At 49.5% G+C, this 14,808-nt stretch overlaps 1 protein-coding gene across 3 annotated transcripts in view; it reads right to left on the minus strand.

Moving 5' to 3' along the window:
- nr3c2 (nuclear receptor subfamily 3, group C, member 2) overlaps window positions 1-14,808 on the minus strand; it is a 591,892-nt gene that overhangs the window by 329,138 nt on the left and 247,946 nt on the right. Inside the window, exon 1 of one of the 3 annotated variants that reach the window (XM_086011586.1) lies at window positions 704-810. The exons of the other annotated variants lie outside the window; for them this stretch is intronic. The gene's annotated coding sequence lies outside the window, so the exon portion shown is untranslated. Of the gene's footprint in view, window positions 1-703; window positions 811-14,808 lie in introns of those variants that run through there. 3 annotated transcript variants of the gene reach the window in all.

Below are 14,808 nucleotides of genomic sequence, written 5' to 3' on the forward strand. Positions count from 1 at the left end.
AAGGATTTGAAACTTTAGGTTCCTATTTGAGATTTCAGTATTTTATGATAAATGTTCTGGATTGAATTGATTCCCTTGGCTTGATCGGAAAATATTCACACAGGATGTTTTTTATTCGATCTATGCGCTGACCTCAACTGAACATTAACTCTTGCAAAATCTCATTTTACTGGTGGCTGCTAAGAAGCTGGTTTTAAGTACAGGGTTATTGTTCAGACGAAGGTTTTAAAGAAAATAAACAGGGTGTGAGATGTCCCCCCCCACACCCCCCACCCACCCTAGAGGGAGTATGTTACAATGAAATTATCATCTTTTAATTCAGATAACCTTCAGAAAACTTTCTTATTAAACCTTGGTAACCTCTATTAGACTGAACTTTGATATTCCTTTTTAGTGTAGTTCAGTTCTGACGAAAGTCATCGACCTGAAACGTTAACTCTGTTCCTCTCTTCACAGATGCTGCATGACCTGCTGAGTATCTCCAGCATTTTCTGTTTTTATTATAGGTCAACAAACCTCTATAAACATTAACGGAGTAGTATATAATTGCTAACACTGTGATTTTACCACAAACAATCTGACAAGTAAAAGTTACATTATAACAAATTAATTTCATGTGGATGAACACTCCAGTTATCTTGCTGATCCACAATTTAAATTGTGAGCAGACTGAGGAGACCATGGCTGCATAACTGACACTCACCTGTAGCCTGACCTAGTTTCCCAGATGGTCCATACGACTCTGACACAAATGATACAAGTCTACCGACTCTAGCTGACCCATATTCTCCTGCCCGAGGATTGTGATTTCACGGCTTCACTCTGCCAGTAAATTCCAGCATAGCAGTTTTTTTTGGTTTTCTCTCAGTGGATCAAAAGAATGCTATGGAGCTAGGGTTATTCCAACGTCTTCAGCAGTACTGAAAGCCCTCTACTGAAACAATAGGGCCTGTAGCTGTAACAGAGAACATTTTCCCTACTTCTACAGGTGTTGTGATGGCCCAACCTCCATAGTGTCCTGTTGGTTTCTCTTGGTTGTCCAGCAAAAGGAAAAAAACCCTACAACAGCAGCACTTGTGGACTGTGAAGTCACGGGGAAGGAGAGAAAATTAAAGTAAAGAAAGAAGGAAGGAAAGAGAAAAATATAGGAGAAAAGAAAAAAATGAGGAAGGTGCAACAAATACATAATAGCACCTTTATGTGGCACTGAAGGATGCCATACTGTTTTAAGTTTCATAGGGCTGCTAGTTGGGGCCACATTTTCTTTGCCTACTTGAATTTATGTGCTGTTGGTGAAGGCAGGGCGCATTCCATGGCAACCAAAGCATATGCAGGAAGAACTGCTTGCCTGCCTTGTACAAATCAGCGGGATTTTTTAATGACTGGAGATAGCTAAGGTAGCCAGTTCTTTTCAATCATTAAAATGTAAGTGATGGTACAGCAGGCTACCAGAGTTTGTTTTAACATTTCATTTCAGATTTCCAGCATCCGCAGTATTTTGCTTTTGTATTTGTTTTAACTTTAAACGCTTACTATTTTAAGGGCTTCTTAAAATTAAATGCACCCTTTATGAGACTCCATTATTCATTTAAATAAATGAAAATAACCTAAATCAAATCCTTAAGTGAAATAATACTTTTTTTTATCAGCATCATTAATATTGTATATTTCCTGATGTCTGCATGATACAGACTTCTGTAAGAAGTGGAATCAGTTATCTGAGTTTTGGTTCAGAGTTTGAAAGAATGAAAACATCGTGCAACCGCGTTTGGAGTTTTGAAAGTTTCAAAAGAAGTAGATAGAAAGCAACTGTTCTTTATTGAGGACTGATTTCTATAACATTCAAATCATATTTGAGTCAGTGTAATTCTTCAAGCTCAGATTCAGACATCTCACATTCCAGGCAGTGAAAGTCTATCGATGCTATCAGGGCTGTTTGGTTTTGCCCGATACCATGTTTACCACTCTTATCTTTTAAAGACGAATTGCAAATTACAACCAACCAAAGACAAACACGAGGTGGGGCTCTGTCACTCTCCGTTCTAATAGTCATTTGGGTGTGCCAGTGCAATCCTGGTGCTAGGACCTACCGAGACCTACCGAGATTGTGCCTGCAGTCTTATTATAATGTGTGTGTTACAGTACTAGCAGGATTTGAATCTGGCATGACTATAAGTTAATTAAGTGGCAGTTACTACTTTTGGTACTTCAAAAAAATGTACAGTAAAACCTGTACAAACGGACACCCCAAAAAACGGACACCTGCAAAAAATGGACATTTATTGACAGTCCCAAATAACTCACATTATAAAAGATAGAAACTGCCCGTTGAAACTACGGACAGTCGCATATTACGAACTATGGATAGCATTTAAATCACCAAGTCCATTTGAAACTGAAAACACTGAACACGCAGGTAAGTGCGAGCTGGCAACGGGTGGAAAAAACGGCTTTGTGTAATGGAGATTTCTTTACCCAGCACACATAGCGGCAGAGAAACCGTTCTATCTCTGGGATTGAATGATTGCATAGGTCCATCCCAGGGATAGAGGAGTTTCCCTGCGCTATGGATGCTGGGTAAAGAACACCCCATTACGCAAAAGCTGGGAACTGCACTGAAATGACTGGTAAATTAGCGAAATGGGGCATGGGTCTCCAGGATGCTGCCTCTAGATTATTTATGTGGCGATCATTGGATTAAATTTCCCACTGCAATGCCCCAGCTCCGTGACGTCAACCGACCACTGCTGCAGAGAGCCGCAACCATGTGGCGTGCCGTCAGGAGGGGGCTGGAGAGCAGGGAATCATGGGTGCTGACATTCAGGAGTGGATCTGAAATAGGGTGGTCTCAGCATTTGGGGGGAATCTCAGCATTCAGGGTGGGGGTTCTGAAATTGGGGGGGGGCTCTAAAATCGGGGGGGTGGGGTCTCAGCATTCAGAGGGGTGTCTCAGCATACGGAGGGGGATCTCAGCATTGAGGGGGGTCTCTGAAATCGGGGGGGGGTCTCTGAAATTGGGGGGGGAAGTGATGGAGACTGGGGAATGGGGTGTCGAGGAGCAAAGGAGAAAGGGAAGAAAAGGGGGCTGAGGAAAGAGAAACGGGAGATTGGGGCTCAAGCGGGTGATGGAGATTGGTGGGGGGGTGGGTGTGAGCACCATCATCCTCTGCAGAGCCAGGAGCAGCAGCAACAACATGCAGTAGGAGCAGCCAATAAACGGGAAGAACCAAGGGGGAAAGGGAGGAGTAAGGCTCTTAAACTGAGAGATATGGACCATGGGATTCTTCACCACATTTTTCTAATATAAAACGGGATGCAGTGCAGAGCAGAGGGGCACGGGTGCAGAGTGTGAAAGCAGCTGCATAGGAGGAAAAATCCAGTCAGACTGCGAGCAACGGGCGTGATGTGCGATCCGAGCACTCAAAGCCCAACCAAAAACTTGAGAGTGGCTGGTGAGAGCGGGAAAAAGTAAAGCTACGCTTGGAGGATCACATCTCACTCCAGCGGTACGTCAGGTACTGATAAACTGCTAACAGCCCCCTACCCACCCCCCTGGCACTTCAAACATTAGCAGCTGCAGCACACGGAGGGAGGGGGTCCCGGACAGGGGTCTACAGGACATTAAACCCCCCGATTTGGCTGGGATCTCCCAGGCACTCGGCCCTACAGCAGCCACCTCGCCCTGTGCAGGCTGCCAACATAGCAGATCCCAGGATCAGGACATCCCTCCCTCAATGAAAAAAGACCCCAGGATGACAGTGAACTGGAAACCCAACAAACAGAAAATAGAACTAAAATCACATCCTGCTGGCAGGGCACCAAAATTAGGCATAATCCCAGGTGAGGGCGAACAAAAGGAACGCTGCAGGAAATACAGCCAATCCTGGGATATTTGGCCCATCCGGTTTACTGTATATACCATGACCATTTTGAAAATAAGGACACCTGATGCAAGTTCCTTAGGTGTCCCTAATTTACAGGTTTACCGTAAATGCATTTTGGTTTAATAAAGTTTTCCATCACTTGAATAGCTCCTACATCTCTGGGGACTGGACTTTCTTTGTATGGAAAATATGTCACATTTCTGTCAAATACTTTTTTATCCTCCACATGCTGAGGAGGAAACACAGAAACACAGAAACCTCACAGTACAGATAGAGGCCATTTCGGCCCATCGAGCCTGCACCGACACATATCCCACCCGATCCCCGTAACCCCTACACCAACACATATCCCACCCTATCCCCGTAACCCCACGTATTTAATCCCCCTAACACTAAGGGTCAATTTTTATCATAGCCAATCAACCTAACCCGCACATCTTTGGACTGTGGGAGGAAACCGGAGCACCCGGAGAAAACCCACGCAAACACGGGGAGAATGTGCAAACTCCACACAGTCACCCGAGGCCGGATTCGAACCCGGGTCCCTGGTGCCGTGAGGCAACAGTGCTAACCACTATGCCACCGTGCTGCCCCTAGAGACATAGCGGGAAAAATTCGGTATTGCCCCATATGGGGCGCCATTATTGGCGGTGCGCAAAGTTTAGCGCCTGGCACTAATTATCGCCTCCGACAGCAAACTTGGCTTTTATCGCCCCTGGAGGTGACTGGAGCGCTAAATCAGGTGCTACACACCTCTCTTAAGGCGCTAAGGCCGAGGAGCAAGGCGCTACCTCAGAGGGTGGGTGCAGCGCAGGTGCTGTCAGTTAGCGATTGAACACAGACACACTGGGGTCGATTTTCCTGAAGCTGCAGGGAAGAAGGCGGGACTACAACTTTCGGGTTTTAGACCCGCCTACTTCGACGTCCGGCCAATCCACGCGATTTTCCCTTGATTGACCTTGTTGAGCCCGCCCAGCGGGCTCAGCAGGCCAATTAAGGGCCACCCGGCAACAGGTGACGTCACAGGCTGCAATTTCAACTGTCAAGAGTTCTTGACAGATGAAATATCAGTGTTTCACAGCTGTTTGAAGCTGTGAAACACTGACAGTCCGAGTTCTAACATGAGTCCTTCTCCACAGACTCAGTTAGAACTCACACCGGCACTCAAAGCTGAAGGCTGTCACTTTTCACAGATCGCAGCCATTCAGCTTTAAGTGCCGGCTGAGTGATGGGCTCCCAACGGCTACAGGAAGAAAGGCTGTTAAGGTAAGTGCAGGTAAGTAAAAGTTCGTTACACACTTTAGACACACCAAACACACTTACCTTTGCACTCATGCACCCATCACTCACCTGAACACCGACATCGCGACCCCTCCAACTCCTTCAACCCGATGGCCCGCCTGCTCTAACCTGGCATGGTTTGGAGCCGTCGGGAATCCCACACGAAACCCCTCAAAATAGGGATTAGGCTAAAAACTGCCTGTTAACTACAGTACCTGTTAACAGGCAGTTAATTGGCACTAATCCCTTCCCGCCTGGTTTCGGCGGGTCCCAGTGCGGGGCGGGTACCTGCCGCCTCTGAAAGTTGCGTGGAGCGGGGTTTTGGGCGGGATGGTGTCGGGACCCCCGAATTCGGGATTTCCGCCCCCCCCACACGCCTGAAACCCCGCCTGACGGCGCCATGAAAATCGACCCCACTGGCGCCGGACAGTTCTTAAAGGGGAGGGTCGATCTTGCTCTGCAGCCACACCCTGCTCATTGGAGCCTTGAATCTCGGCCTGGGCAGACCTGTGGCTAAATCTAGCAGCCAAACACTATAGAGTGGGCCAGGGAGCGAGCACAGCGCTTCTGTGAGCGGGCCTTGGAGGCTCTGGTTGGCGCTGTGGAGCACAGAAGATCCATTCTGTACCCAGTGGCAGGAGGCCTTTGCCACGCGAGTACAGAAGAGTGTGGAGGGAGGTGGCTCAGAGAGTCTCCTCAAGCGGCATGGTGCCTAAGACCCATATCCAATGTAGGAAAAAGTTCACCGACCTCACTCGAGTCGTCAGGGTGAGTGCCTTTTTTTCAAAACCTCTCCATCCCTCCATCTCAACCTCACTTTATGGTCAGAGGGTCTTAAAAGTCCCAATGCCCAACACTCATCCAACACCTATGGCCCTTTCATCAAACACACACGCACATTCCACACTTTGCATACAGTAAGGGCTATTCAACTATGGGAGGCATTTCAGGCAAGACCATGGCTGCATACAGTAAGGGCTATTCAACTATGGCAGGCATTTCAGGCAAGACCATGGCTGCATACAGTAAGGGCTATTCAACCATGGGAGCATTTCAGGCAAGACCATGGCGGCATATTTACTCAGACGCCGTCCTTTCTCTTGCAGGCCAAGCTGTCTCATAATAGGAGACAGCAGCAATGGACCGGTGGAGGGCGGCCTCAGCTGCAACCCCTCAGCGATCTTGAGGAGCGCGTCCACAGGATTGTGCAAGCCGGGTGATTGGTCCCATCGCCACTGGAGACGCCGACCCCGTTCTGGACAGCAATGGTAAGGTCATCACCTTTTTGTCCTCTCTCCTTCCACTTGTTCCTCACAACACCAGCCTTTGACACTCTCAATCCAAATCACTAAATCGCTGCACTCATGCCTCCTTGCTGCCACCCTGTCCTCACGCTAAAGCCACTCTTGTACCTCCCTGCTTTCAGATGGTGATTCACCAGGTGAGGAGACGGGCCCTCAAGCTGCCAGTGGGAGTGAAGCTGAAGACGAGGAGGAAGAGGAAGCCAGAGCATCAGCGCCACCCTCTCCCGAGGCAGCCCATGCCCACACTGGGAACACGCCTCCCCTGGAGGGGAGCAGGGGGGAATGGTCTGATGAGGGTGAAGCTCCAGGACCCAGCGGGCTGCAGCAACGCGATGGGGGTAGGGAAGCTCGGGGGCCTTCTCCCCGGAGGGAGAGTATGGCTTCAAGTCCTGCTGCACTGGACGCAGAGGAGGAGCGGGTCCTCACTGAAATGAGCGCCCAGGCGGAGCACAGGCACACTGAGCTCATGGCTGCAGTGGCAAGGGTGCCCGAATCCATTGAATCACTGGCAAGGAGTGTGGAGCACTTCAGTGTAGCATAGGCGGCTGCCACGCAAATGCTAAGTGCTGCAATGCAGTCGGTGGCTGGTCTCATGCAGACGCAAATTGAGGCCACGTGAGCACTGACTGTTGCCACCCTCGCTGCATCGGGCACATTTCCCCGGGGCTCTCACTGCGTGGCAGCAGGCCAGCAATCTGTGCTCCATCAGATTGCTCCAGATGCTGAAGTGCTGCCCCGTGGGAGTGCCAGTGTGTCGGTCGAGTAGGGAGTTGCTGTCCAGGGAGTTGCTGTCCTCTCTCAAGATGACAGCATCCCTGCTGCCACCACTGGCACTTCTCCACTGCACCTGCCACCGCCTGTAGGACAGACCTGCTGCCGCCCATGCAGAGTTGGTGTAACCTGCAGCCGGGCCCTCCAGGCCCAGACCTGGTCGAGGCCGTCCTTCAAGGGCATCTGCAGTCTCAGTTTGTGACAATCAGCAGCCTTCCCCCAGCTTTGCTCCAGCCACTGGGGTCCTATTACAGAGGAGCTGCAGGGTGGGAAGGGGGGAATTTCGCAAGGGAAGGAGATCACCCTCGAAGGGCAAAAAGTAGGAGGTGTGACAAAATGTTTTTCATTGTTTTATTGAAGGCCGAGGTTTGTCGTCAAATTTTTGTAACTGTTTTGGACATTGTCTCCAGGTTGCGAGAGCCAGTTATGTTAATGACTGCTTTTTTTTGTGATTCTTTCTATTAGTTTGTCATGTGGAAATGAGACACACAGAGTTTGTGAAATAAAGAAGTGTCTGTATTCAAAATGTACATGTTTGGTCTTTGCAATCATTGTTGCCTTGACCGGCTTAGGGGTTGCGGGATGGTTTCATTCAGGTTGTTTGAATGGCAGAAGCCATTTCCTCAGACAGGGCCTAGAAGCGACTTGCTATGAGCCTTTGACGGACTGCCCTTCCACTTTGTACATTGTGTGCCTCCCTCCCGTCTTGGTGCTGCTGATGATCATCCTCCTCATCTTCCTCCTCCTCCTCTGCTGGTGTCCAATGCCTGGTGGCATTGGCTGGGTCCTGAGGATTGCAAGGTTATGCAGCATGCAGCACACAACATGGGAGACTCGCTCAGGCGAGTACTGAAGGACTCCTCCAGAATGGTCCAGACAGCGGAACCATTGCTTGAGCATGCCGATTGTGTGCTCAACGATGTTCCTGGTAGCTTGATGGCTCTCGTTATATCGTAGCTCAGCAGGGGTGCTGGGCGAACGGAGCGGTGTCATCAGCCAGGTGCACAGAGGATATCCCTTGTCCCCGAGAAGCCAACCACCTGGGTGATGCGGTGCCTGGAAAAGGTCTGCCACAGAAGTCTGGCACAGGATGAAGGCATCGTGGCTGCTGCCAGGAAAGTGGCTATTGACAGCGAGTATCAGCTGTCTGTGGTCACAGACCAACTGAACGTTTAAGGAATGGAAGCCCTTTCGGTTGCGGAAATCCTTGGCATTCTCTTGCGGCGCACGCAAAGCCACATGCGTGCAGTCAATGGCACCCTGCACCATGGGGAAGCCCGCTATTCTTGCAAAGCCCATTGTGCGTTCTTGCTGCTTGTCCAGGGTCATGGGGAAAGAGATGTACTCTCGTCTCCTTTTAAAGAGGGCATTTGTGACCTGACGGATGCAGCAGTGGACCGCGAACTGGGAGATATTGGCAATGTCCCCAGTAGCAGATTGAAAGGAGCCGGTGGCATAAAAGTTGAGAGCTACTGTTACCTTCACTGCCACCGACAGAGACGTCCTGGTCCTCAGTAGAGGCTGCAGATCTGGCTGAAGCAGGTAGCAGAGCTCAATGACCACCTCCTTGCTGAAGCGCAGCCTTTGCAAACACTGCTCCTCAGACATATTAATATAGGAGAACTGTTGGTGAAAAACCCTGGGAGGGTAAGGTCTCCTGTATAGAGGCCTGTTGGCCCTCCTCTGTCTGGCCATGATTGCCACTCTCTCTCTGCGTCTCTGTGCCCTCCGAATGTGATGGAGAAGGACGACGTTCCCATCCATTGCAGCCCCCATAGTATCTGGGCAATCAAAGTTATGAAGGTCAAAAAGCAAAGTACCTGCAAAGTTATGGTCAGAAGCCAAAACTACCTCAGACAGCGTTGACTCAATGCAGAAGTCTCTCTTTCTCTCTTTGTCTCTCTCAAAATCTCTCTCTCTCTCTCTCAGAACGAGTGGTGCAAAAGTGGCTACCACACAAAAGCCAGGAAGAGGCCCCCTTTGAATAGCGCCTCCACCCCCCCAGCCCCACAGCGACTGGGAAGCGTTCCAGTCAACCTGTCGTTGGTTGCGCCAGGCGGAAAGGAGGGGGGGGGCGCCACTCAATTTCCGGTCCTGGGGCATCACAAGGGTGTTGCACTCTCGAATGACGTCAAGATCTGCGTGCGCAGGAGATCGGGCGGTATTGTTTAGCGCCGCCGCAAAATGTCCGGTCAATTTCGCGAGAGGCGCAGATATCGCCGCGCCCAGGCGCTAGTTGCTTTGCGCCCCACTTAGCGCCCTCTTAAGGTGCTAAAGGGAGGCGCTACCAACTGAATTTTTCCCCTATAGAGCCGTGTTTCCTTCCCCAATGTACCTATCTGTTGGACAATGCTATATAATATATCAGCTATATATTTTTTAATCAGACTAAGACTTGCCCTTCACGAAATGTGGTGAAATGCACCTTAATAATGTTGTAAAAACTATTGCAAAGACAAAAAAAAACAGCAGATGGGTATTTATGGTTAGTTACTTTGGAGTTAATAGTGTACCTATAGCCCAGTCCCAAGATTGCACTCAGATAACAGTCCTTCAAGGCACTTAGGGGGAAAAATTAAGTTGCTTTGTGCCTCCCGTTAGCGCCTCGAGGGGGCGCTAATGGAGCACAAAGCACCTCGCGCCCGGGCATGGCAACGCTAACGCCTCCCATGAAATTCAGCGGGAGATTAGCGGCGGCGGTAGCTGGTAGCGCCCCACAGCACTGCGCCTCCAGCAATTACGTCATCACTGTGCGAAGTGACCCGCTCACGCCCTGGCTGCAAACTTGGCTCGCGCCCCCTGACCTACCGTCGGACACTATGTCCGACAGGGTCAGGGTGGCATTTTTTGCGGTTAAATTAAAGGGCAGGTGCCGGGCGGCCATTTTTTTTGGGCAGCCTGCCAGCATCTGCCCTCTCTCGCCTCCTCTTGTGGGGTGCCAGCTGCGATTGGGCAGCAGTCTTGAGTGCCGGGCTCTTTTGCCGGCACCCCGCTCCCCGGTGGTCCAGCAGGGCCCCGGTGCGCGCTGCGCTAGGCTCCTCCCCTTTAATTCAATATCGCGGCACTACGTACCGATGCTGCACATAGCACCGCGATATTGAATGGTAGCACCCCAAGAGGAAGGGGGAGCGCTTCCAGTAGCGCCCTGCCTCCTGCTTGGGGTGCTATCATTCGTCGGGGCACTAACTTTTCCAAGGCACTAAAAGTAGCGCCCTAGCGAAGTTATTGCCCCAAAGGGGTCGCGAGCCAATTTTTCCCCCTTAGACTTTTTATTCCTAAGCATTTAAAAGTATGGGAAGGAGTAGTTCCTTGATTTTGCTGAGCTGCGTGTGTACCAGGAAATGAGAAAGGACCATTCTTGGCCAGCAATGAGTTCTGAATTGGTGAACAAGTTGCACTGATGTGTTGGAAGTACTATTATATTATTAAATGAGTGTCATAAACAGAATTATAAACTATGTAGATTAGTGCCATGGTGGAAATATTTGCTATAGCATCCCATGTAACAATGTTGGAACAGTGAAAATGTTGTTGATGTGTGTCTCCAGCACTTTGGTCTGACCGTACTAACTTTGAAGCCATTCAATCTGTAACCAGATTTCATAAACGACTGCAATCAAAATCTCTTCCAAAATCTGTGTCAATTGGATACCACAAAAAACACACACCAGGAGTACATTAGTTTCCTTTTAATTGCAGTAACTATAACACCTTTCCTATCCTTGTCAAATTTTGTAAGTGGCTTCCTACCACTGCAGTCTCACATCCTCTCAAAACTGGTTGTGACTGGATAAAATCCAAAATAGCAACCAGCTGTACTTTCGTTTTCTTGTAACCTGAAGCAACTTTAAACGTGTTCAACAGCAACTTGCATTTATGTAGCACCTTCAATGTAGAAAAACAGTCCAAAGTACATAACAGAGGCACAATCAAAAAAGTGGATACTAAGCCAAAGAAGGAGCTGTTAGGTGGGTTTTAACAAGGGTCTCAAAGGAGGAGAAGGGAGGTGGAGAGGTGGAGGGGTTTACTCTTATTACCAATGTGACTTTTTGTCCTCAAAAACGCACTATACATTTTGGATCGACTGGATAAAATTGGTTGTCGGCTGCGCCTTCATTTTCTTGTGAGAGGAGTGGAATAAACAGGCTGTAAAAGAAACCAATATGGGAGCAACTCAGGATGCAGAGGCAGGGGCAGAAACCCATTGCTTGGTTTTTACTAATTGTAGCGGGAATGGTAGCATAGTGGTTATGTTACTGGACTAGTAATCTGGAGGCCTGGACTAATGATCCGGAGTACATGAGTTCAAATCCCACCACAACAGTTAATTAAATAAATCTGGAATAAAAAGCTAGTATCAGTAACTGTGGCCATGAAACGACGGGATTGTCATGAAAACCCACCTGGTTCACTCCCGTCCTTTAGGGAAGGAAATCGTCCGTCCTTACCCGGTGACTCCAAACCCACAGCAATGTGGTTGACTCTTAACTGCCTAGCAAGCCACTCAGTATAACAAACCACTATGAAAAAAATAAGAAGAATAAAACCGAATGGACCACCCGGCACTGACCTTGGCACTGGCTACAGACATGACAACAGCCCACCCAGCCCAGTTAACCCTGCAAAATCCTCCTCACCATCATCTGGGGACTTGTGCCAAAATTGGGAGAGCTGTCCCAGACTAGTCAACAACAGCCTGACATAGTCATACTCACAGAATCATACCTTTCAGAAAATGTCCCAAACTCCTCCATCACCATCCCTGGGTATGTCCTGTTCCACTGGCAGGACAGACCCACCAGAGGTAGTGGTATACAGCTGGGAAGGAGTGGTGCTGGAAGTCCTCAAAATTGACTCTGGCCCCCATGAAGTCTCAGGGCTTGGGCAAGGAAACCTCCTGCTGATTACCACCTACTGCCCTTCCTCAGCTGATGAATCAGTACTCCTCCATGTTGAACACCACTTGGAAGAAGCACTGAGAGTAACAAGGGCAACTAATGTACTCTGGGTGGGGGACTTCAATGTCCATCACCAAGAGTGGCTCAGTAGCACCACTGCTGGCCGAGTCCTGAAGGACATAGCTGCCAGTCTGGGCCTGTGACAGGTGGTGAGAGAACCAACATGAGGGAAAAACCTACTTGACCTCATCCTCACCAATCTACCCGTTGCAGATGCATCTGTCCATGACAGCATTGGTAGCAGTGACCACGCACAGTCATTGCGGAGACGAAGTCCTGTCTTCACAATAAGGACACCCTCCGTTGTGTGGCACTATCACTGTGCTAAATGGGATAGATTCAGAACAGATCTAGCAGCTCAAAACTAGACATTCATGAGGCGCTGTGGGGCAGCAGCAGAATTGTATTCCACCACAATCTGCCCAGCATATCCCTCACTCTACCATTACCATCAAGCCAGGGAACCAACCCTGGTTCAACAAGGAGTGTAGAAGAGCATGCCAGGAGCAGCACCAGGCGTGCCAACCTGGGGAAGCTATAACACGGGACTACACGCATGCTAAAAAGTGGAAGCAGCATTCTACAGAGAGGGCTAAGCAATCCCATAATCAACGGATCAGATCAAAGCTCTGCAGTCCTGCCACATCCAGTCATGAATCGTGGTGGACCATTAAATAACTAACGGGAGGAGCAGGCTCCATGAATATCCACATCCTCAATGATGGTAGAGCCCAGCACGTGAGTGCAAAACACAAGGCTGAAGCGACTGCAGCCAGAAGTGCCGAGTGGATGATCCATATCAGCCTCCTCCTGAGGTCCCCACCATCACAGAAGCCAGTCTTCAGCCAATTCGATTCACTCCACATGATATCAAGAAACGGCTGAGCGCACTGGATACAGCAAAGGCTATGGGCCCCAACAACATCCCGGCTGTCGTGCTGAAGACTTGTGTTCCAGAACTAGCCGTGCTTCTAGTCAAGCAGTTCCAGTACAGCTATAACACTGGCATCTATCCGACAATGTGGAAAACTGCCCAGGTATGTCCTGTCCACAAAAAGCAGGACAAATCCAATCCGGCCAATTACCGCCCCATCAGTCTACTCTCAATTATCAGCAAAGTAATGGAAGGTGTCATCGACAGTGCTGTCAAGCGGCACCTGCTTACTGATGCCTAGTTTGGGTTTCGCCAGGACCACGCGGCTCCAGACCTCATACAGCATTGGTCCAAACATGGACAAAGGAGTTGAATTCCAGAGGTGAGGTGCGAGTGACTGCCCTTGACATCAAGGCAGCATTTGGTCAAGTGTGGCATCAAGGAGCCCTAGTAAAACTGAAGTCAATGGGAATCGGGGGGAAAACTCTCCACTGGCTGGAGTCATACCTAGCACAAAGCAAGATGGTTGTGGTGGTTGGAGGTCAATCGCTGCAGGAGTTCCTCAGGGCAGTGTCCTAGGCCCAACCATCTTCAGCTGCTTCATCAATGACCTTCCCTCCAACATAAGGTCAGAAATGGGGATGTTCGCTGATGACTGCACAGTGTTCAGTGCCATTCGCAACTCCTCAGATAATGAAGCAGCCCGCATGCAACAAGACCTGGGTGACATTCAGGCTTGGGCTGATAAGTGGCAGGTAACATTCGCGTCACACAAGTGCCAGGCAATGACTGTCTCCAATAAGCGAGAGTCTAACCACCGCTCCTTGACACTGAACGGCATTACCATCGCCGAATCCCCCACCATCAACGTCCTGGGGGGTCACCATTGACCAGAAACTTAACTGGACCAGCCACATAAATACTGTGGCAAAAAGAGCAGGTCAGAGGCTGGGTATTTTGCAGTGAGTGACTCATCTACTACTCCGCAAAGCCTTTCCACCATCTACAAGGCATAAGTAAGGAGTGTGATGGAATACTCTCCACTTGCCTGGATGAGTGCAGCTCCAACAACACTCAAGAAGCTCGACACCATCCAGGGCAAAGCAGCCCGCTGATTGGCACCCCATCCACCACCTTAAACATTCACTCCCTCCACCACCAGCGTACCGTGGCTGCAGTGTGTACCATCTACAAGATGCACTGCAGCAACTCGCCAAGGCTTCGTCAGCAGCACCTCCCAAACCCACGACCTCTTTCACCTAGAAGGACCAGGGCAGCAGGCGCATGGGAACACCATTGTTGTGTCGGTACCTTTCTACCTAGACACAATTTAGGACTCAGAACTCAGAGATTCGAACATGAAGTGCTTTATTGGAAGGAAAGGAAGTTCTGGAAAGTTCCGAACAAAGAGAGCTAAACTTAACCGAGAACACCCAACCATTTATCTCCTGTGACAGCGCCACCACAGGTGGGAGGAGAACACACAATAGAACACACAATACATAACATTTCCTCCCCTCTTAAATGGAAGGTCCACATTATTCCTCAACAGGTAAGTTACTTTCAATGCACTCAACGAACCAAGGGTAGAGGTAGACTGCCTCAAACCCTGACTTTACCCTGGGGTTTATTCTGCCCCAGTCTTGTGGGTAAGTCACTAAGTCTACAGATCCAAGCGTCTTGGAGGCCGCCGCCCTCTGACAGGATACCGGCGGTCATCACTGGCTTCCACAGCA

Source organism: Somniosus microcephalus, chromosome 2 (genome assembly GCF_052327205.1).
Source record: "Somniosus microcephalus isolate GS21.2 chromosome 2, FLI_Smic_1.0, whole genome shotgun sequence".
Taxonomy (NCBI): domain Eukaryota; kingdom Metazoa; phylum Chordata; class Chondrichthyes; order Squaliformes; family Somniosidae; genus Somniosus; species Somniosus microcephalus.